General features: G+C 41.6%; 1 protein-coding gene across 3 annotated transcripts in view; it reads right to left on the bottom strand.

Annotated features, from left to right (window-relative positions):
* The window catches only part of pag1 (phosphoprotein membrane anchor with glycosphingolipid microdomains 1), a 48,750-nt gene extending 30,070 nt beyond the window's left edge, over positions 1–18,680 (bottom strand). For 2 of the 3 annotated variants that reach the window (XM_032535815.1, XM_032535816.1), the window contains exon 1: positions 18,425–18,680. The gene's annotated coding sequence lies outside the window, so the exon portion shown is untranslated. The remainder of the gene's footprint in view (positions 1–18,424) is intronic. The other variant, XM_032535814.1, reaches the window with a different exon arrangement.
* Positions 18,681–21,659: the final 2,979 nt, after the last annotated feature.

The following is a 21,659-nucleotide window of genomic DNA, read 5'->3' as shown; positions in this document are numbered from 1 at the left end:
ATCAGGATGTGTGTGTTTGTGAGGGGGTGAAGTTCAACCGAGGGTAAGCTCTGGTGTGAGGACAGTTGCAAATTGTATTTCAGAGAGAAGTCTAAAAATATCCCAAACACACACACACACACACACACACACACACACACACACACACACACGTACCTTCCCAGGCAAATAAGCTGGGGAACAGAGACTAGAGAGAAGGAATCCCGTGAGGAATCAGTGGAATGTAAACAGGCCACACACACACACACACACACACACACAGCTTCATCAGAGGCCGTGAGACAACGGCCTCATCTGGATAAAGATGCCCCAGAGAACAGTGGTTTGTTGGGATTGTCCTCTTGGTTTACCCCTTCTGTCCTTGCACTGTCCAGTAAAGAGCCCCATGAGAAGTCACAAGAATGCAGCTGCATGCTGGGAAACCTGTCACCCTTCAGCCTTTTGTGCTGTACTAAATGTCCTGTGTACAAAATCTTACAGAACTATGGGTAAAAAGTATTTCAATCTAAACCAGGGGTGCTAAGATTTAATGAAAAAGTCAGACAGTATTATTCATATTATCCCTCACCTCAGTAATACAGCTTGCATGTGGCACACAAACACACACACACACACACACACACACACACACAATACAATACTTACTTCTTCTAATCCTATGCATTTTTTTAATAATTGAAATCAGCCCTTCTCCTGTTAATAAAACCCTCTGGGTCACACATACCGCACAATACTGAGTGTGCGTGTGTGTTTTCAGACACATTGTTCAGTGGAGGTTTACATGCCCAAGATGCACTGCAGCTTTGGGGGGCAGTGTGGTGGTCCGTGGCATGAATTTTACATGCTGCATTTATAATGCACGCTAAGTTGCCAAACCCCTGTTGTCTTTAACACTTTCTCAGCCATATTACGCCATTGTTGTGTTATTAGGCCGATGGCCCACATAACCAGCTGCTCTAGAAATCACTTTCTGGGTCGCTGGGGGATTACTGTATAACCAACGCCACAGAAGCACACACTCCTAAGGGCCACAAATGGGTCGAACGCTGCCTTATATTAAAAGTAGCACAAACACTGAAACACCCACCAGTAACCTTGAACCCTCAGAAATCCACAAGGAGCCTCTTTGCACTTAATTAGTAGGAGCAGGTCTAGACAAGCAAAAGTAAACAGCCGCGAATTTCCTGTGTTTTGACTTCTCTCAGCCTTGTTGTGTGGTTAGCCTTTCCCCTTAGCTGTGCAGATTTAGCATTTAGCCTTCCTTCTGCATGCAGCTAAAACAGCTATTGTTCTGCTGACAGGCCACTAATAAACAGTTGGTTGCACCCTATGTTCATGTGGCTAGCCACAACTTCTGCAAATACAGGCCCCTCGGAGTTCAACGCCTTTGAAAATGGGGATTCCCATTGTTTAAAGTCAGGACATTCTTTCTTTAGCAGGGACAAAAAAAACTGTGTTCATTACAGCTTTCAAGTCCTTTTAAAGTGTGTTTTGTTTTGAAAAATTGGCCGTGAAGACGCTTTTGTTTTGAAAGAAAATACATATTGGAAGTATAAAAGCCACAAAAGATCACACTATTTTTCTGATAGCAAGCAAGAAAAGTAGAATAGAAGTAAACGTAAAGAAAGAAATGTGTCAGGACTGACAAACTTTCTATGACTATAAGGTTCATGCCAGAATTCCTAACAACCTTTCTTGACTGCTGCGAACAAAATATTGATTTGCTTCAAAAGTACCTCCCCCATTTATCCAATAACTTCATTAATTTAAAGGAGAGAAAAGAGACAGCCAACATGATAAAACAACACACTTGAGAGCCCTTTCAATTGAAGACCCATTAAGGTAAAGAAAGTAGTGACAGATGTTGAAGTTAGTTCAGACAACTCCCCCTTCATCCTCTAAGATTTGTACAGGAAATGAAAAAGATCAAGTAGAAGAAGAGATTAATTGACTGCTGAAGTACAACAAGCTGCTAAGAGACTCAATTTAGCCCCCTGAGGAAAATCTCAACACCTTTGGGAGGTTAAAAAACTCTCGGAATAGAAAGTTATTGACCTGAGATCTCTAGCTGATGTTTGACAGACGTACTACAACTCACTTCTTATTCCCCTCAGAGTCTAGTCCTATGAATAATTAATCAACACGTCGAGCAGATGATCCATATTATGATTCAATAATGACTTCCATAGCCTGACCCTGGGATTTGTTGAGTGGAGCATAACATTTTGTAAAATTTGGAGCCACCGCAAGGACAGGATGTGTGAAAAGGTGTCATATGTGACATATGTTACAACCTGGAATCAAACCCGCAACACACATGGTGTTCATTAGTGCACTGGCCCATAAAGAGGAGCTGCTGACAGTGCAGCCAGGATTAGAGTCTTTCCGTAGTTGAATGCAGCTTCATGGTACTAAAATGACAGGAGGATCAATTTTGTTTGTCCATCCAGTTTTTTCACAAATAACTAGTGCTTAGCAAGTCCACTGACAGAACCCCCCTGACAGACCCCCCCCCCATGACACTTTTTCTGTCAGTTGGTGTTTGCAGGTGATCATGCCATACTAAGTCCAACTCAGTATATCATATAGTTAAATGTAGAGTTGAAATGATTGGTCGATTAGTTAATTAACAGAGGTTCAACTGGCAACAATTTTCACAGCTTAATAGTCTATATATGTCTATTCTTAAGCAATAATGCCAAATGTGTGAATCTGGTTCCAGCTTCTCAAATGGAGATTTGTGCTAGTAGCCACTGTCTTCTATGATAGCAGATTGAATGTTGAACTGTTGGTCAAACAAGACAAGAAACTTGAAGTCATCACCTTGAAATCTTAGAAAACATTATGGGCATTTCTTGCTATTTCCTGACCGTTAATAGAACAAACAAGTAGTCAGAAAACATTTTCTTTTGTTTTTGCAGCCGTAGTAACATGATGCCTGGTAGGATGCATGCAAATCAATATACAACTTTTTAAGTCATATTAAAATTGCCAAATATGTATACAAACGTTTGTTGAACACTTCTCAAATGCAAGGATTTTGCTTTTTGATGCTTAATATCATTACGCATTCACTGTCATTATGTTTGACCCTACATACATTAAATTATTAATCTAAAAAGTAGATGAATAAATAATAAAGTTAGTTGTAGCCCCACAAACATCCATTAGTTTGTCCATCCACAACAGATTTATCCTATCATGTGAGAAAGAGAGTGTGTAACGACGCATCTGTGCCAGAGTGCGTGTGTTGTATGACACACACCCAGGAATCCAGAAAAGCTTGTTAACATCCCTCCCGATGTTCGGAGGTCGGATAACCTCCCCAGGTCATGTTATCGCTTGGCGGGCCGTGTCGCACTAAAGCAGCGTGTCCCAATAATAAGCTGTAAAAATGACAATGCATAACGGTGCCCTCAGAGACACTCTAGGATGCATTGCTGGATTTAAAACCGCTTCAAAGTGTGGCGTAAGAACGCATGAGAGATGACACATAAAAGGAAACACAGACACATTACATATTGATTATCCCCGATCCCCTCTTTGTACATCACTGGAGCGTGTCTGGGGTGTGTGTTTGGTCTTACGACAAGCGAATGCAACACCTAACATGCTGCAAATGTCACTGAGATGCTATAGAGCAGAAGGGATGGTTGTGAGGGTAAGAAGTCACATCTACTTTAGCGATAAAATAATCCTATAATAATTCTATTGTAACCATGTAGTAATTCTTTAGTTACGTTAGGATAGAAAAATCCATTTACCCTTCATCGTCATACGTTTTCACTACATGATTAGTCAATTACATGCTTCAGTTTAAGGGAACAATATCTGGTAGGTTTATGTAAAGGGAGTAATCTATGTCAACCTTCTTTGCAGAGCTCGGCAAAAAAATGGCTCCTATCCTATTCATTGAAAGAGTGTGTTGTTGCATTCACTGGTGTGATATAACTCGATGTCAGTGTAAGCATTTGCACGAAGTTGCAGGTAGACTGTGACTAAAGCAGTGCCAGCTGCTGTGAATGCCACAGTGGCGAGTCACTGGCGGGAACTGATGAACACACAGTCTCACTCACGCTTTCACACACCCAGAGAAAGTTGTGTGTGTGTGTATGTGTGTGTGTGTGTGTGTGTGTGTGTGTGTGTGTGTGTGTGTGTCCTCGTGCTCATTTGTTGTAATTCTCCCATAATCCTTTACTCTGCAAAATGACACAGCTGCCAGACACATCCTCTTTACTGGCGCCTGAAACCTCCACTCCTTTCCTCTTTCTCTCTTTCTCTCTCTCTCTCTCTCTCTCTCTCTCTCTCTCAAACACACACACACCTAAAAACAATACACAACATATCTAAAGACAACATCCATCCCAACGGCACACATCATGATAATTCATGCAATAGTAATAATAAATGAGACAGTCTATTTAAAGGATTTAATTGGCTACAATTTTACAAAAGCACACATTAATCACCATGACAACTCGATAATTGAAAACAAACTCCATTCATGATGTGTGTGATTTGCCATCTACTAATTGTGACAGAATAAAAATAACTGTGTTTGTTTGGACTGGAGTAGGAAGATAAAATAGCGTGCTTGCTTCCTGTTTGCGAGGACAAAACATTGAACTGTTTATGCAGAGGTTTTATTGAATGGACAAATATTCAAAAGCACACAAACTTTGCTTCCTAATCCCCCAAACTTGTTTGAATAAACTTCCTGACTATATGAAATATGTACCAATTGGTACAGGTTTCTCCTGTTACAACACAAGGGGGAGGATACTGAGGAAAAGAGAGCATGAAATTAGAATACAGAGTGCCCACATGCCTAGCTGGTAATTTGGTGATGCCAGACTGTCCATCCATCCCCAAGAAACCCTGTAACCCAGGGCGACAGAGCCTTGACGATGCACAGACAGAACAAAACTCAGTGGCTCTACATTTGCTTGTTGCCAAGAGGCTGATAATGAAGACCTTTTAGATGTACACGCTCACACATACAGACAGGCACTCACAGGCACAAAAACACTTGCATAAGAACACAATACAAAGACATTGACAAACACATATTCATGGTGGTACATGCACACTGTCATACCTGCACACAATCAAAAATGGAAAGAATGACAGACAATGTCAAGCGCAAGCCTGTATGCACTTTGTTTTCATACAAAGACAAACCTCTGTGCTATTATCAAAGCGATTGAGTTACTGAGATAGTCAATATGCGACCTTTCATTGAGAAAAAGAGAAATCAATGCTGCTACACTATCCATGCAATTCATCACCAGCTAACAATTCAGAAAGACTGCTGAGGACCAATCGACAAACAAAAGCCAAAAGACAGAGCATGAAGTGTAACAAAGTAGACACACACTTCTGTCACCATGTTGAGGCGTGTGACATCCAAGTCAATTTATGAACATCACCATAATATTTGTGGTAGAGCTTCACAAAAGAAGAAACAGGTTGTGTGTTTCAGGCAGCGTGCAATACTGACTTGGATTCAACAGAACTGTGATCCGCTTCCGTGCAAATCATTGCTGATTGAATCTGTGCATGCTCGGCTGACAACGTCAAATTCATGAAGTGCAAGCGGGCTAACTCTCCTCCAACAGATGAGCGGGCTATATGCTAACTTACAACCATCAGCGGATGCAAGGTGACAGCGCAGAAAACAAGTGCTGAAAAAGCTCAGAGCGAACCGGCAGTGCAGACATCAGAGCAAATGGGATGTGAAGTTTCTGGAACAGTAATGTTATTGTTGGGAGAGCTCCACGGGGGGCTTTAGGTTACAATCTCGGCATGGCTTCTATTTTCTAACTTCTATTTTATAGAAGCAATGCCGAAAGAATAAAAAAATCTGCACAATACTCATCTGCACAACATTGCCAGCTATTGTGTTGCTCGTTTCAGTGGTGGAAAATCCCACTTTCTCCAGAACTTTCCCAGCACGTCTCTGCAGGGGCAAAACAGTATTAAGTCTGTGAGTATCATGTGTGTAACAGGCAAAGCAGAGTCATTAGCAATGTTGCTTTCGGTGTACAGCATGCTTAATGAGAGGGCACGGCCACGCTGTCTGAGTGATTAGTTACTGTGAAGGCTGAAGGCCAACACTGATCTTGGCGGGGGTTTTTACACTCGTATTTTTGGAGGGAAAGAGGGGAAGGTCTGTTAGTGTGTGAAAAACTAAGATAGACGGCAGAGGCACAAAAATCCCAGATTTATTTTAAATCACGTCATCTAACTTTTGAGTTTATGTACATGTCATAAGAAACCCCCTTTAACAGTGTGTAAATTCCTAAAAGGCAACATTTACTGGAAGTCAAAAGCAACGAGAGCTGAAAACTAACCCACAGATACAGAGCCAGAGAGCTGTATTCAAAAGCCAAACCCTACTAGCTTTGTTTTCTTATGAGGCATTGTTTGACTGAGAGGAGCCTAAAAATAACCTTCATAACATGGTTGAAGAGAAGCTAATCCCCCAGCCTCATTTGTTGCTCTGAGTCAGGCTTTTAATGTACAGCTTTACGACCGGGTGTGTGTTTATTGCCACGAGTCTGTGCATATGTGTGTGTGCTTCATTACAAGGAAAGGCAAAGGTGCTTAAGTAGGGATGGGAGAAGGGAAAACTGACGAATAATATACAGTGAGAGCTGCTGTGGAATTCCCACAGCCTGCGTCTCTCCTGCCTCAGCACTGCAGCAGCCAGTTTTTATCAAACACGACACAAGGGGACCAAATAGGTTCCATTCATCTTGAGATAAAAACCGTCTCCATCACATCATTTTTTATTGCTCCTGACAATTTGAAAGAGAACAGCTCTTTGAACATTAATTAAAATCAGAGCAAAAATGCAACATCAAAGCACAAAGTAAAAAGAGACATCTACAAGCAGCTTATCAGCATATATTAACAACAAAGTCAACCAGGATCATCTCCAGTATACCTTTAAGTGCTTTTCTTTGTCATATACTGTATGATATGTAAACTTAACAACAGCATTTGCAGGTGAACAGTAAAAAAAATAAAAATAAAAAAAAAAGTCTACAACCACAGCAATGCTTTAAGCTTAATGCATACATCAGTGTGCTAACATGCTCACAATGACAATGCTAGCATGCTGACGTCTGCCATGTTCACCATCTTAGTTAAACGTGTTGGCGCGCAAATATTTTCTAACTAAGACCAAACCCAAAGAAAAGCTGATGGAAATTAGTTTTTCCTATGTATTTAGTCATAAACCAAAGTATCGGACAAATAGACATTTTTCCCCACTGGATGAAAAGTCAGGAGAGGTTTTTACAATTCATCCTCAGGAGGAAAACACTGTTAGCACCAAATTGTAGGGCAATTTATCCAAATGTTCTCAAGACATTTCTCAAAAAGGAGGCCCAGTTAGACTGGAAAATCTTACATCTGAGTGCTAATAATGTTAGGTCTGTTATGTCTAGGAAATCAGCATCAAGTAGGGTTGATTACAACTTGGACTTCCTGCTGTCACTGCCTAGTCTGTCTGAGAGTTGCCATTGGCTCATTTTCCCAAATTCCTCCAATCAGTTTCTTTCCCTATCCTCCGCTTCATTCTTACATTCCCCTGGATTCATTTCTTAATGATCATATCCAAACCTCCACCTAAAGTAGAGCCTTTGTTTGGTTCAGCTGTTATCGACTCACATTCTCTAAGGATGGCTTCATGTTTGAATCTCTGCGTTACGTCTCCCCAACGAACAAAGAACGTTTGCAGTACATTGTAAAAGAAAGTGTCCTGGAGAGTTAAAGCCCTGCATTACACATTAGTCGTCTATCCCATGGTTGATTCCCAACTGTCAAGTTGAAAAGAGTACACTGGAAAGCACTTTTCTTACTTTACTTTACTACACAGGGTTCCACTTTTTTCTCATCTCCCTTTTCGTTTCCTCTCCTATTTTCTCCTTCCATGCTCTCTTCATGTTTTCTTGCACCTCTTTTCATCTTTCCCCCTCCCTTTTAAACCTCCATTTTCTTTAACTTTCCCCCCCATCATTTCCCCTGCTCAGCGCCCCAGTATTCATAGAAAGCTCAGGGGCCTGGCTCTGGTTCAAAACCTTTTTATGTCGCTGTTCACTGCAGCTCAGCAGAGCACCCTGCTGTGGTGGGTCTCTCTCACATAGCTCTCTTTTAAAACAGTGCATCCCTCTCTCCCTCTCTGGCACTGGAATCACTTCCTTTGCCAAAAGCTGGAAGGTAAACAACTTTCATCTCCCCCTCCCTCTTGCCCTTCCTTTTGGTCAAAACTCACACTCCTGCTATCTGAAGAAAAGGTGCAGCTTTTCCTATTGCACCTTAAGCGTTTAAGCTTTGTTGGCATTTGTCAAAAGTGCTAATCTCTAGGCCCAGTGTGTACTCTTCTCTTCACAACCTCACCAGGCTGTGTTGTAATATATATATATATATATATATATATATATATATATACATATAAACAAGGATAGAAGGAGGGAAACTGTTAGCAGAGTGAATGTGACCAACCCTCTAACTTTTCATGAGGGAATCTAACATTAGGAATCAACTGTCCACGAACTGAAAGGCCACTAACTTATCTCAACAATCAACTCTTTGTTCTTCCACTTGGCTCAAACATCTTTTCCCCAATTCTATTTATTTACTTACTCATTCAGAACTCTCTCTGTATCTGTCTTTTCTTCCTCCTTCCTTTACATTTTGACTTTGCCATTGTTCACTCCTAGATAGGGAAGCATATTTACCAGCAGCCAGCATAGGCAAACAACCAGCCTACTCAAAGAGCTCAGCAGCAGCAGAGATGGAGAAAGGGAGGAGGAGGAGGGTGGAGCGGTGGGAAACAGAGTCAATTCCCTGGATGACTTTGTGATATCAGTTAGCAATTCTCTCATTTTAGAGAAAACACAACATGTGTAAATAGCCCTAATGGATATAAATGCATCCTTCTCAAGCTTTCTTACAATTCTCATGTTGCAAATTGTTGTATTTAGACTCACACAAACATGCACGCTGTCTGCCTGTCTGCCTGTCTCGCTCACACACACGCTCACACACACACACACACACACACACACACACACCACACACACAACACACACAAACACACAACACAAACACACACAAACACAAACACCCACACACACACACACACACACCTCTCTGGTGACATAATGCCCTATAGTCCATTAATAAATACTGTCCCTGCAGTAAACAATCATTTGCAATCAGCCTAAAGGCTACTCTCAGGAGAAAATGGATACAACTAGATGCTCAATTTCTCTGTATAAGCCAGATAGCTTCAAACAAAGATACACTCTAAGCCCAGACAGAAATCTAAATGGATTACTTCCTTTATTGCTAATGTTAAAGTGTGGGCAGAGAGATCACTGAAAAGACAGACATAGTTGTTGGCAGATTCACTGGTTTGTTATTGAAGGAAAGTTCAACAAAATGACAAATCGCAGGGCTCCAGAGTGCGGACAAATGGCTGCATTTTGCGACCACATTTTTGAGACAGTGCCAGCGTTTTTTTAACTACTCGCACATGTTGAAATAGAAGGAGGGAGCAAGTCTGCCAGAGTTGGCAAATGTGTGTGAGAGGGGGTGAGTCCGTGAGTAATTAGTCGACTGTGATCTACATTTGTGTGTCTCTTTCGTGGCGTCACACTCATCGTCTGCACATGCTGTTGCACAGCTCCGTTGTTACCACGTTTCTGTGACAAGCATGATGTGACAGTCCATAATACCTTTACAACTGGTGATCCGCAGCCGAAGATCATCCATTTTGTTTGTGAAAGACCCCTACATTGGCAAGGAAAATGCTGTGCAGTAATACCCGATAAGGAGTTGGCCTTAGCCTAAAGTTAGCCCTCCTCTCTTCATCCCACTTTGTTTACGGCCTCAAACCCGGCTTGCGTGCACTTCCGGGTTGCCGGAAAGGCAGTGTTGTATTCAGGCTTGCTACAAAAACGACCGCATTTTCCACATTGGGTAAGAGAGGTAACATTAGTGACAGCAGAGAGGATGCTGCTTCTTTGAAAACAAAAATACATAGGCTGCTAAATATATAACTATTAAACTATACTACTATAGTGCGTGTGCGAGTGTCTTAGGCTCCTCCCTCTCTGGCTCCCTCATCACTCAATCTTTCCCACGCTGGTGTTAGATAGTTAGACATTCTCCTTTTAATGGAAGTCTAATCCCCTCGGCTGTGATTGCTATTTCAGTGTAAAAATCAACAACAATAATGTTTGTTTTATTCCTGAATGTGCCTTTCTTAAGCACCATTCTATTACAATGTACAAAACACATGTTTGTAAAACAACAAACATCTGCATCGGTATCAACATCGGCCAAATGAAAATACTAAACATCGGTATTGGCTCAGAAATTTACAATCATGCATCAAAGTCTTTTGTATTAGCTGTGTGAACGTATTGTTCTGTTAGCTCATGAGCTTGCTAACTGACAGCAAGCAGTTAACAGCACTGGCAACATCCCAGACATAGTAAGTAAAGTATAAAAAAGATGAAAAGAAAATATCAGGATAAAAAAAGAATATATGTGTTTAAATATATTAAAATAGCAGCTCAGTTGGATTGTTATCACTTGGTTTGGTTGAGGATACTGATGGCATTTGGAAAAAAGGACCTTTTTTTTTGAATTAGTGAGAATGAAATAGAAATGCCTAATCTCATGCAATCATGTATTTATATCAGAGTAAGTTTGATTCTGGCCCCTAGGCTTTGTGCTTCGTCCCTTCCCTCACTCCCTTCTCTAAACTCTAACCAACTAAAAGAAGACCAAACTAAACTTAAACACCAATATTTGACTATGGAGAGCTCTCTTTCACTTCATGCCGCACCTTTTAAGTTTTTCTTTTCTCACCTGTCTGTTGTTCACCTTCTTTCACCACCATTATTACCCTGATGAATGCAAAATCCTTGGGGAAAATAGCTTAAAAAGGCTGGCTGGTGTACTTTCTGCCTTGTACTATTGCATTTTATCAGAACCCACACATAGCAAAGCATGTACCCCAGCATGTTTGCCTAACAGCTTATATTAATACGCTGGTGCCTGTTAAGATAACAGGGGCATTTCCTATTACCAGCAGAGAAAAGGGAAGAGGGAGGTACGCTTTAATTGTAAGCAGGACAGACAGACTGTCTTTGTGTGTGTGTGTATGTGTATGTGTGTGTGTGTGCGGTGATATTAAACAATCTCAACCAGCAGAAGTACTGTATGTCTGAAAAATTGCTAAAATAAGAAAGGTCAGGCGCCTCATCGGCATGCCTCAGCCTCCTTCCTAAATCTTCTCCAGCCTTCCTCCTTAACTTCTCCTCAAATACGTGCAAATACGTGTGATCAATGCCATTGGCAGGGATGCAGAAAAAGACAGTAGAAAGAAATAAAGTAAGAAAGAGAGGAGCTGGTAAGACAGTGTGAGGGGAAAGGGTGGAGTAGGGATGGGTGATAAATAAAGAGGAATGGAAAGGAGACAAATAGAGGAGGAGTACGAATAAGTGACAGACAGTTAGAGAGGAGGAGGATTGGAATGTGAGGGAAGATGAAGATGGGCTGACAGGTGGAGAAAGAAGAAGAAAACGATGTGCGAGGTGTTTGAATAAAAAATAAGAAGAGATTATGGGATCAACCAAGGAACGGGGCCAAAGGGACAAAGAAAGTGGAAAAAAGTGGGCAAATCTCCCTTGCCAAGGGAACACAGATGTAAATTAGCTGTATAACTAACTCTGGTACAGGGCTTGAACTGTGCATGGTCCCCTACAAATAAACTAAGCTAAACTAAATGACAGACGCAGACGGAGATAGAGAAGGTGTAAAATGGTGTCAGCCAGCCTGAGGTCCTTGGTGATGGATGGAAGCCAATCCATGGCCGTCCCATCCTTCATCTGCACAGAGCAAGCAACCACCCTGCAGTGCACAAAACCTCCCTACACTATCCCTTGATCCTTGTATGTGCCTATCCGCTCTGTCCAATTTATATGGAACAGCATTTACACGTAAACAACACGGAACACACGATTCACTGTATGCATGTTAGACAAATGCTAAACACACACAAAGATGTAAGAAAGCCAACCCGACAATCATCTCTTTGTCTTTTCATGGCGTCCCCAATAACCCTTATTCAGCTCCAGTTATAAACTGTCCATGAACAGATATTCTATTTCTCTCCAAACACATGTCTAACACCTGATCCCATAAACACATAATGACCGTATTAACATTGATAGAACACTGACTTACTGTATTGTGCTTTTTTCACGTTACAAAAAAACTAAAATGTGCAGGAAGAGATTAGCTCTTGCTTGCTGTCTCCACATAATTGTTTTTTGACAGCAAAGATGCCTGGAGAGGAAAACAAAGACGGAGATTTAGACAAGGACAAAGGCTTGCTCGTATATGCAGAAAGCCGCACCAGGTGAGTCCAACAGAAAGACAGACAGAAAAGAGATCTTACACAAACAAATTGATATTTTTCTCAAAAAGACATAACACGAGAGGGCTGCACACAATACAAATAAGGCTCAGTACATGTGTAAGTGTGTTCACAGTATGTGTGTACTTCATGTGCATGTGTGTGTGCGTGTGTGTGCCCTTCCTGCAGTGCTTTTGCCAGCAGAGTGTGAGATGAGGAACACTCTGGCATCCCACCCCTGCAGTGTGTGTGTGTGTGTGTGTGTGTGTGTGTGTGTGTGTGTGTGTGTGTGTGTAGGTCTGCTGCATCAGCAGCGCTTTACACCAAGGAGAAGCGACAGTCTATACACACCCTGTTAACTCACCCATGTCTGTCCATCACCTCACCTCACCCCTCCACGCTCTCTGCATGCTGCTGATCATTTGGCTGTCGTAAATTCACAGCTCCTTCGTACATGACAGCTGCAAACCACATTTATGGCACTTAAAAAGGTGTTACAAGTTGCATGGGTGTCACCGCACTTCCGATGAAGCTTCTGTTACAGAGAGAATGTTGCTACTTGCCCCTTGGCAACACTCCATTTGTAGGCAGTCCAACACCAGAGTCTGACAAGGACCTGGAATCCGCAGAAGCTATGTGCACACTTTCTTGCTGGGAGTCAGACGATAATATCAACGCCACTCTGTACGGAAAATATGAAACTAGAGCCTGAAGCCAGTTAGCCTAGCTTAGCGTATAGACTGGAATTTTCGGTGATCAACATGCCGGCCCTTAGCATGCTTTAGAAATGCTGCGTGGATTTTGTTGCCTCGCAGAATTTTGCTTCCTTTTGTTTCCTTATCTGGACAGAGCCAGGCTAGCTGTTTCATCCTGCTTCCAGCCTTTGTGCTAAGCTAAGCTAACTGTCTCCTGGTTGGAGCTTCATATTTAAAATACAATCATGAGAGTGGTACCAATACTCTCATCAAGCTCCATCATCATGACAACAGATCAAACTCTAAATAGAGATTAAATCTTTTCCTACACAAGACGGCAACGCCAGTGTGCCAGAATGCAAGTCATCTCAAATTACTCAACCCTCTCTCAGTCTCTCTCTTTTTGTAGATTTTAACATCAGGTGAATACATAACAACTTGTGTTTTGCACAATCCTCGGAAGAGGGACTCTGATTTCCCATTAGTGCTTCCCTGAGGCAATCTCAGGTAATCGCATCCACAGTGTTTACTTGCCTTAAAGATGCCACACTCTCTCTCTCTATCTCTATCTCTCTCTCTCTCTCGCTCTCTCTCAGCACAGAGGTGAGGTCTGTCTCTGTGCTGTAGCAGAGAGAGTCCGTACACAACAAAAACTGCAGAATAGTCAAACACCCTGTTATTCTTGAGAAAATTCCTAAGGGCCACATTGATTTGATGACAGTTTGTGTGTATACTGTATGTTTGAAAGAGGCAAACAATTGTTTAACATGTGTGGTAAGTGGAAACTGATGTGTAGGCAAGTGTGCTTGAAGTTGTGTCCAAGTTGTGTGTCCAAATAGGAGGGCTCAAATATTTGTGTGAATACCCTGTGGGTGCACAGGTGCTGTATGTCCATGTCTATGTGTTTTGGCTGGTAAGTGTTTCCGGGCAGGCTCAGGCAGGATTTTTTTTTAAACTGTAGGTCAAGACAAACAAGTCTGGCATTAACAATGTGAGACGTGTTGCTCGCACAAACACACACACACACACACACACACACACACACACACACACACACACACACACTTGAGCTTGGTATGCTTACATAATGAGGTCACCTGTTGTCTCAAAGGTGCTGTCTCTTGCCATTAGAAGTGAAACATGTTTAAATAAACACACCCATAAAAGGTTGACATTAAAAAAATAAATGAATCACGATCACAGAGAATAAAAAAGTAAATCTGGAATAATAACCTCAGAGTGAAAAAGCTGCTACTAGATGATGAATCCTTCACCTTTTGTTAAAGAAGAGATTCCTAATGGTTCAAAGATGTGATTTTCCATTTATTAAGTCTTGTTATATTTAACATTTTATCTGAGCAGAACATTGGGTGGTTTCCCTACTTTGAATAAGCATGTCCTGATCTTGCTGAGGCGTGAACAAATGTGTCATGTATCTTTTTTCAGCTGGTTTTACTGTGAGAATTTGCATTTCTGAGCCACTGGACTTTAAAGGCTGGATCATCATATACATAAATATTCACCACAGACTTGTTCCATTGCAGCTTGGTGAAGCCTTGAATTAAAAGCACTCTTAATATACGCTGCAATATTGGCTTTTCTGCAGGGGTGGGAATGAACGTAACCCTTGTAAGCTCATCCCATCAAGCATCATAGAATCTGATGTTAGTAAATCCAAAATTCACATTAGCCTGCACAGGAACACATTTTGGTGCTCCCTTGACAGGTAGCAGCTAACAGTGGCATCCCTCAACCACAGCTTGTTGACTGCTGAGTGGCCTGTTGGAGCGCCTCTTAAGCATTTCCTCTTCCTTAGCCAACCCCCCCTTGCAAGTTAAAAACCCACACCTTCCTAAAGCTATGAGTATTTTTAGGCTGAGAAATGCAAGAACAAAGCAGAGGCAAACACGTCCATGAAAGATTTACAAATGTAATATGCAAACTACTTCAGTGATGTTACGGGGGATATTGAGAACACAGCGAACACCATAAAAACATAGAAATTCAATTCTGTAGAAATCCCATCCTGTCCAGCACAGCAGGAACTCCATTTGAAAGGGAAAACAATAACGTTCAGCTCCTCTGTTTTGCTCCATTCCAGATCAATAAAGAAAAAAAAAGGCTCTTTCTGATAAAAGACCACAGAAAACAGTGTTATCCATTTTTTTAATAGAATCCTGCTCAATCTGAAGCAAACTTGACATTTAATAAACAGTCTTTGGTAGTCACAGCGACAGGCACTTCCTCCAGACTCAATCCTTGGCCTAAAATTACGTGTCTCATAGGTGTGTGTCTCACAGATGGACAGGGGTGTCAAACAAGGCATGCAGGGTAATTGCAAAACCTGAGGTGCAGAGTCAAACACTCTTCTGTTTGCCTACCAATGATGGGGATGGGGCTCTTGCTTGTTAAAGCCTAAGTGAGTGTGAAATGCATGTAGTCTGCCTAAAGACATCTTGACAGCCTATGATGAAACTTTCACAGCAGTCAGACACAGTGCGAATAGGATACGTTATCCCTTCAGCAGCACAACCTTCATGCCCAGTATAGCAGCATCTCTGTGTTCTCTATCAGTCTGTCCACATTTTGATCAGTTATAATGAGCGCAGAATAACCGGAAGCGGTTCAGTCCCTTCTGAATAGACCAAGAAATGAGTCCAATTTAAATAGCTTTACTCTAAAATACTTCTTTCTACCAGCACCTCTACAACTCAGAAATTAACACTTTATATCTATAATGTTTAATCCTAATCGTGGTTTTACCAGGGGTTAATTGCTAGACTGTTTATTGGCCAGAACAATGACTTTCTGGAGTCTCTGCCCGTTGCTTGTCAACCCAAAAGTGAAAACAAAAATCCCAACTTGTTATTTTTACGCTTGGGGTTAATTAGAGCGAGTTAAAAGGTTCTGAAAGGCAGCTTTTCTATACCTTTGATAAGGCCTGGCAAGCTGTTTCCCCTGTGTCCAGTCTTTATGCTAAGCAAAGGGGCTACTGGCCCCAGCTTTCCATTAAACAGAAATAGTCTATTTAATTAGACTTTCTCACTAACTCTTCACTTTGTGGGAGCGGTAAATCCCAAAATGTAAAACTGCTCCTTTTACAAAGTAATGTGTCTGCTTGATGATGAGGCAGACACCGGACCTATCTGGTAACGCGTAACATTTATAAAACAAAATAAGAAACAGAACAGAGAAGAAAACATGCAAATGAGACCAACTAAATCCTGAGTTTAGCTGTAATAAAACACAATACAAACACTTAAGCAGCGTTTTAATAGCTGGCTCAGTGTGGAGGAGGCTAGACCCTCCTATCCAAGCTGGATGGGAAATTGTTTCGACAGCTTGAGTGTGATCCTTTCAATTAAGGGATGTGTGAACAAAAGGCTACCCATATCATACCATACCAAAAACAAACTCTCCTTGGACTTGGTGCAGTACCGTAAAGTCCTCAGAGAACGCTCTCGGCCCTTTTGCTCCTCACTCATTTCCCTTCTTACGTGCAACAGCTGCACATACCCCGCCTTGTCTCCATCCAGATCCCAACATTAACAGCATGCTATGAATATTCTGAAGTTAAAACTGCCACAAAGCATTTGCCCTGCTGTTCTCTCACATTTGCTGCCACACAGTCAATCGCTTATGGAGTGACACAGATTTAGTTATTCACAGATATGCAGTTCTGTCTCTTTGACATGTGCGTGCTGCTCTGCAAACGCCTGGAAGCTACTGCCTTATAAACACAATACAATGACATGAAAACAAGGAAGGGTGAGCATTTTGGCATTTCTTTTTAGCATCATTTGAATTAATTTGCTTCCATGCTGGTCTAGACAGAGGGGTATTTCAAGAACTCAGAACTCATTTTAGGCACAGTTACAGATTCAGGAATGAAACCTCAACTGCTACAACTTTCAGCAGAGCAGTGGGTATTTATTCACCACGCTCCCAGTAAATGATGTCAGGGCCATGCCAGTTTTTATTAATGGTTAGCCTAAAACACGAGGAAGTGCAGCAAAAGCAACGGGAAGCTAAAACAAAGTGCAACTTGTGTTTACTGAGGCAAATGTTAACTTCTATGAAAGCCAGTCTGCTGCAGTGTATATGGCCTGCCAGCAGCTCCTATTCAACAACTGAACACATCAACACAGACTGAGGGAGGGGGTTTCTATTGGTGGCATTTGGCTCTGTGTGTGTGTGTGTGTGTGTGTGTGTGTGTGTGTGTGTGTGTGCGTGTGTGTGTGTGTGTGTGCGTGTGGGGTGGGGGTGGGGGGTTCATGTATTTGGCAGGTGAGCAGAGGATATCCAGATTCACAATTACAGAGAAAGATGGTTGTAAAACAGTGTGTGCGCCTCTGCTTCACCAAGCATCACATTTATGCACATACAATATGTGTGTTTGCTCATGTGTGCACGCCAGCCCTACGCTATAAGGAAGGAGAGGCCATGTCAGTGAGGTTATCCAGCCAGAGGGCTCAGCAACATCCACACACATGACCATCCATACAGTGTGGGTGTGGGTGTGGGTGTGGGTGTGTGGGTGTGGGTGTGTGTCTAAAACCAGTCAATCTGTCACCATAGAGGAAGTTGATTTAGATCTCAAAAACAAGTACAGACATATCTTGATGTCATGAAGATTGAATAGGCCTAGTTTTCCACAAATCTTCTGCTGTCACACACTGTCACAAACAAGGACCCAATCAAGAAGGAGAGAATAAAAGACATTTCATCTCATTACCCCTAAAATAAGGCAATTAATATCAAGGTAATATTAAGATTTGTGCTCATGGAAATGTGAAAGTAACACCGAGGTTATATAAGTTATATTTCCTTAAAAAAATGTTTAACTTCATGCTGCAGCCAAGGACATTGGAAAATAGACATGATGCTACAGGCTACTGCCAATGTTGACCAAATGAAAAACGGAGAGAGAGAGAGAGAGAGAGACAGCGGTTCCCAAAATGTACAGCTCAGTATCAATATTCCCAGCACTGTTTAGTATGAACAGGAAACGAAATATTTTGGTGTAAGGCAACAAGTCTCTGTTCCAGCTTCGCTGTCACCGCTGCTCACATTTGGTTTCCCTGCGAGTAATGAGTCTGCCGCAGTCACAACTACAGCACAGTCTCTGTTTAGTTTCCCAATGAGTCCTACATACACACACACACGCGCACACACACACACACACACATTCTCTGCCCAGCTGCAGCAGCGATATGAAAAATAAACAACCACAAGAACACAACACAACTTTTACACGGAGGTGTGAAGATATGAAACAAGCGCTTACCGGAGAATGAGGACTATCTGCATTCAGCGGCTGGTTGAACAGAAAAGTGTCTGGATTTGTTTAGTGCGCGTGTAGCCTATCCTTCGTGCTATTCTTCGGTGCTGCCGATGAGAGTGAAGTAGTCGGAGGAGGATACACACAGACAGCTATGCGACTCGTTCTTCAGCCTGCGCACATTTCTGGACGTGAGAGACACGGAGCTGCTCATTTCAGTCCGCTCCGCTCTGAGCTCTGCCAGGCAGCAGCAGGACGCTGGTGGGAGGAGGAGTGCCGGGGAGCTGCCGCGGCGCGAAGCTCCATGGGAAATGTATTTCACCGTTACTAAAGCTTGACTGGCTTTTGGTAGATGATGTGCTTTAGGACTCTTTTTGTATTAAATGAGCTCCGTACACATGTACTGTATGACAATTTAATACGGAATCATATACAAAATGATAATAATGGTAAACTTAATATTGAATTTGAATGCATCTATATTAAATACAATAATGTGTTGGTGAATAGTTAAGTTATAGATTTTTTAATAATAATAATAATAATAATAATAATAATAAAGTCAAACACAAAAACACTGAAAAAATAATGTTATTATCGAAAGCAGTATTTTTCTAAAGTATGCACTATGGTCTGAGGGTGTTGTTGTTGATTATAGATTGTAAAGCTTCTTGAGGCAGATTGGATTTGTGATTTTGGGTTACTATATATACATTAAACTGACTTAACTATTAAGTATGTTGTAACAAACATAGTTTTTTCTCTGTGCTCTGTACAAACCACCAAAAGATCTGCACAGTTCATACAAGCAGCTTTTAATAGAACAGACCGCCTTGAGGAAGATGCTTTTTTTTCACCAGTAATGATTCCATGATTTTTGTTTTGTTATACTTCACATGTAGCCAAATTAGAAGCAACAACTGCTGTTTTTTTATATCAGTCTTACTCAGTGATTTGTGTTCTTCACACTCCTGGGGACATCCAAACGACTTCTGGGACGTCCTTAGGGAGACAGAGCTTGACTAGCGAGTGGTGTAATGAATGCAGTAGCAACAAAGTGCTACGCCCTTGCTCACTGTTAGTCTCAAGGGGGAAATACCTTTGCTCCAACAGTAAATGCATTGGTAGCCTATTTCTCAAGGAAACCCCTGGGTGTTACTTCTCACAAATCTTACACTGTTACGACCTTACTCAATTCTTCCTCTAATCAAAGCTTCTATACTCCAAATTCACACTTAAACTGGATGTTCCCCAACATGTGAGCACTGTAGCAGATATGAACTCTTAACTTTAATGTGACACTTTGAACCATGTTACCCATCACTTTGACAATTACAAGTTTACACCATAGACTGTATTAATCATATACAGTCTATAGTTTACACCAAGTAGTAAAAGCAGCACTGCATTATGGTAATAATTTTAAAAGGGACACACGCAGAACATCCTAAACACCAGTTCCTGCTTGTAGGATCATTTCAGAATGACAATGGACATGTTATATGTTATTATTGTTCTCAGACAGAGAACTTGATAAATGAAATCCTGCACCAAGACAATACCTCTACTTTCTTTGAGGTCAAACATCCCCTTGAGCATTCATTGTTTCAGAGCGCTCTTTCCCCCACTTTCTTAGTGCTGGACACTTACTGTACAACTGTGTGTGTGTGTGTGTGTGTGTGTGTGTGTGTGTGTGTGTGTGTGTGTGTGTGTGTGTGTGTGTGTGTGTGTGTTTGGAAAGTGTATAGGAAATGCTTCTGCCCCTCAATAGCAGTACGTCTAAATTTAGAGCCCTGTGCCTCCACTGTGCAACTGTCACAGGCTGCGACGGACTGTCGGCCACTCAGGAAAGAGACTTTAGGCGTGTTGAAGTAAGGATAAACTGTGCGAGCTCGGCCGGGCTGATCTGAGAATAACATATTTGTTCTACGCCTTGAAAATAGGGTGACTATAAATACACAGCTATACTGAGCAGAGTAGGATGAAGTGCCAACGCAACGTGCACATTTTTCTTTTTTTCTTTTCGTAGATTAGTATGCAACATTTACTCTCACTGTTTTCTCCAAAATAAGTTTTTTTTTTTTTTTAAATTGGACCACTGAAATGTAATTGTCAGTTTATTATGAAAATACACTGAGCTTACCTCCCCTTTAAAACTACAAAACTGACACACACACACACACACACACACTTAATTATTTATCTGAAGCAATTCTGCCATGATTACATTTGACTTAAGTACTAACACAGTCAAAATGTAAATGTATTTTATACCCTGACAGGCTTTTGACCTTTTTTCATCTGCTAAGTGCAGGAAGCATTCCCTGAAGACCATTTCCCACTTCCCTGTCTATTTGATTATGAGATGTGTCTTTTTGGTTGTCTTTTTGGAGAGCAGCACCACCTTTATTGCCTTAGTGCAGTGCCAGACTCCACACTCGTCCTCTCCTAACATAATTCTGCTCGGTGACATCTATTTGTCAGATGATTACTGCAAGGTGTCGCAGTCGGTTTCCCTGGGAGTTTGCTGCCGAGCTTTGTCATGGCATTGTGAACGAGATGGTGCCGTTTACACACTGCTAACCTACAGCATATAAAGGCTGTTAATCTTACTACAAGTGGTATCATTAAAGTATTACTGTGTGTTTAAATAGACACCTATAGGAAAGAGAAGGAATGTGGTTGTACATCATTGACACCTGCAGAATCCTAAATAGTCCTTTCAAAACACTGAGTCTCAGCCTAGACACCTTCGGTAGACCCCATGTGGGGAAGTGGGTTCAACCCCCAGACTGACAGGATAAAATGTGGGTGGGGAAAATGTCCCTCAATTATTACCACCACTGAGTCCTTACCTCTGCCGGGCAGCTTCCAGATATGAACAATGTATTTTTTCAAATGAGAATTTGTGCTCAATTGACTTTCCTGACATTTAATGTCCATACATGTCATGCCTCACCTCACACATGTTCGTGCACCAACTCTGAAAGTGGCGAACACATTTTTTTTTTTTATGTGCATGAGGTCAGGAGGTGAAGATTCAAATATAATTTAAAACGGATAGAACTATTGAACAAAGGAACAGGAAAAACTACTACCTGAATGAGCATTATCATCCCAGAAACTTACATGTTTCAGGCTTGCATGACTCAAATAAAATCCACTTTAAATTTGTGTGTGCTTCTTAGTAACATCTTGAATTCTACCTTATTATTGTCCCAGTCAACTGGCTCACACTGGG

Source organism: Etheostoma spectabile, chromosome 14 (assembly GCF_008692095.1).
Source record: "Etheostoma spectabile isolate EspeVRDwgs_2016 chromosome 14, UIUC_Espe_1.0, whole genome shotgun sequence".
NCBI classification, from domain to species: domain Eukaryota; kingdom Metazoa; phylum Chordata; class Actinopteri; order Perciformes; family Percidae; genus Etheostoma; species Etheostoma spectabile.
The sequence above is the reverse complement of the archived record's forward strand: the minus strand, read 5'-3'. Positions and strand labels throughout refer to the sequence as shown.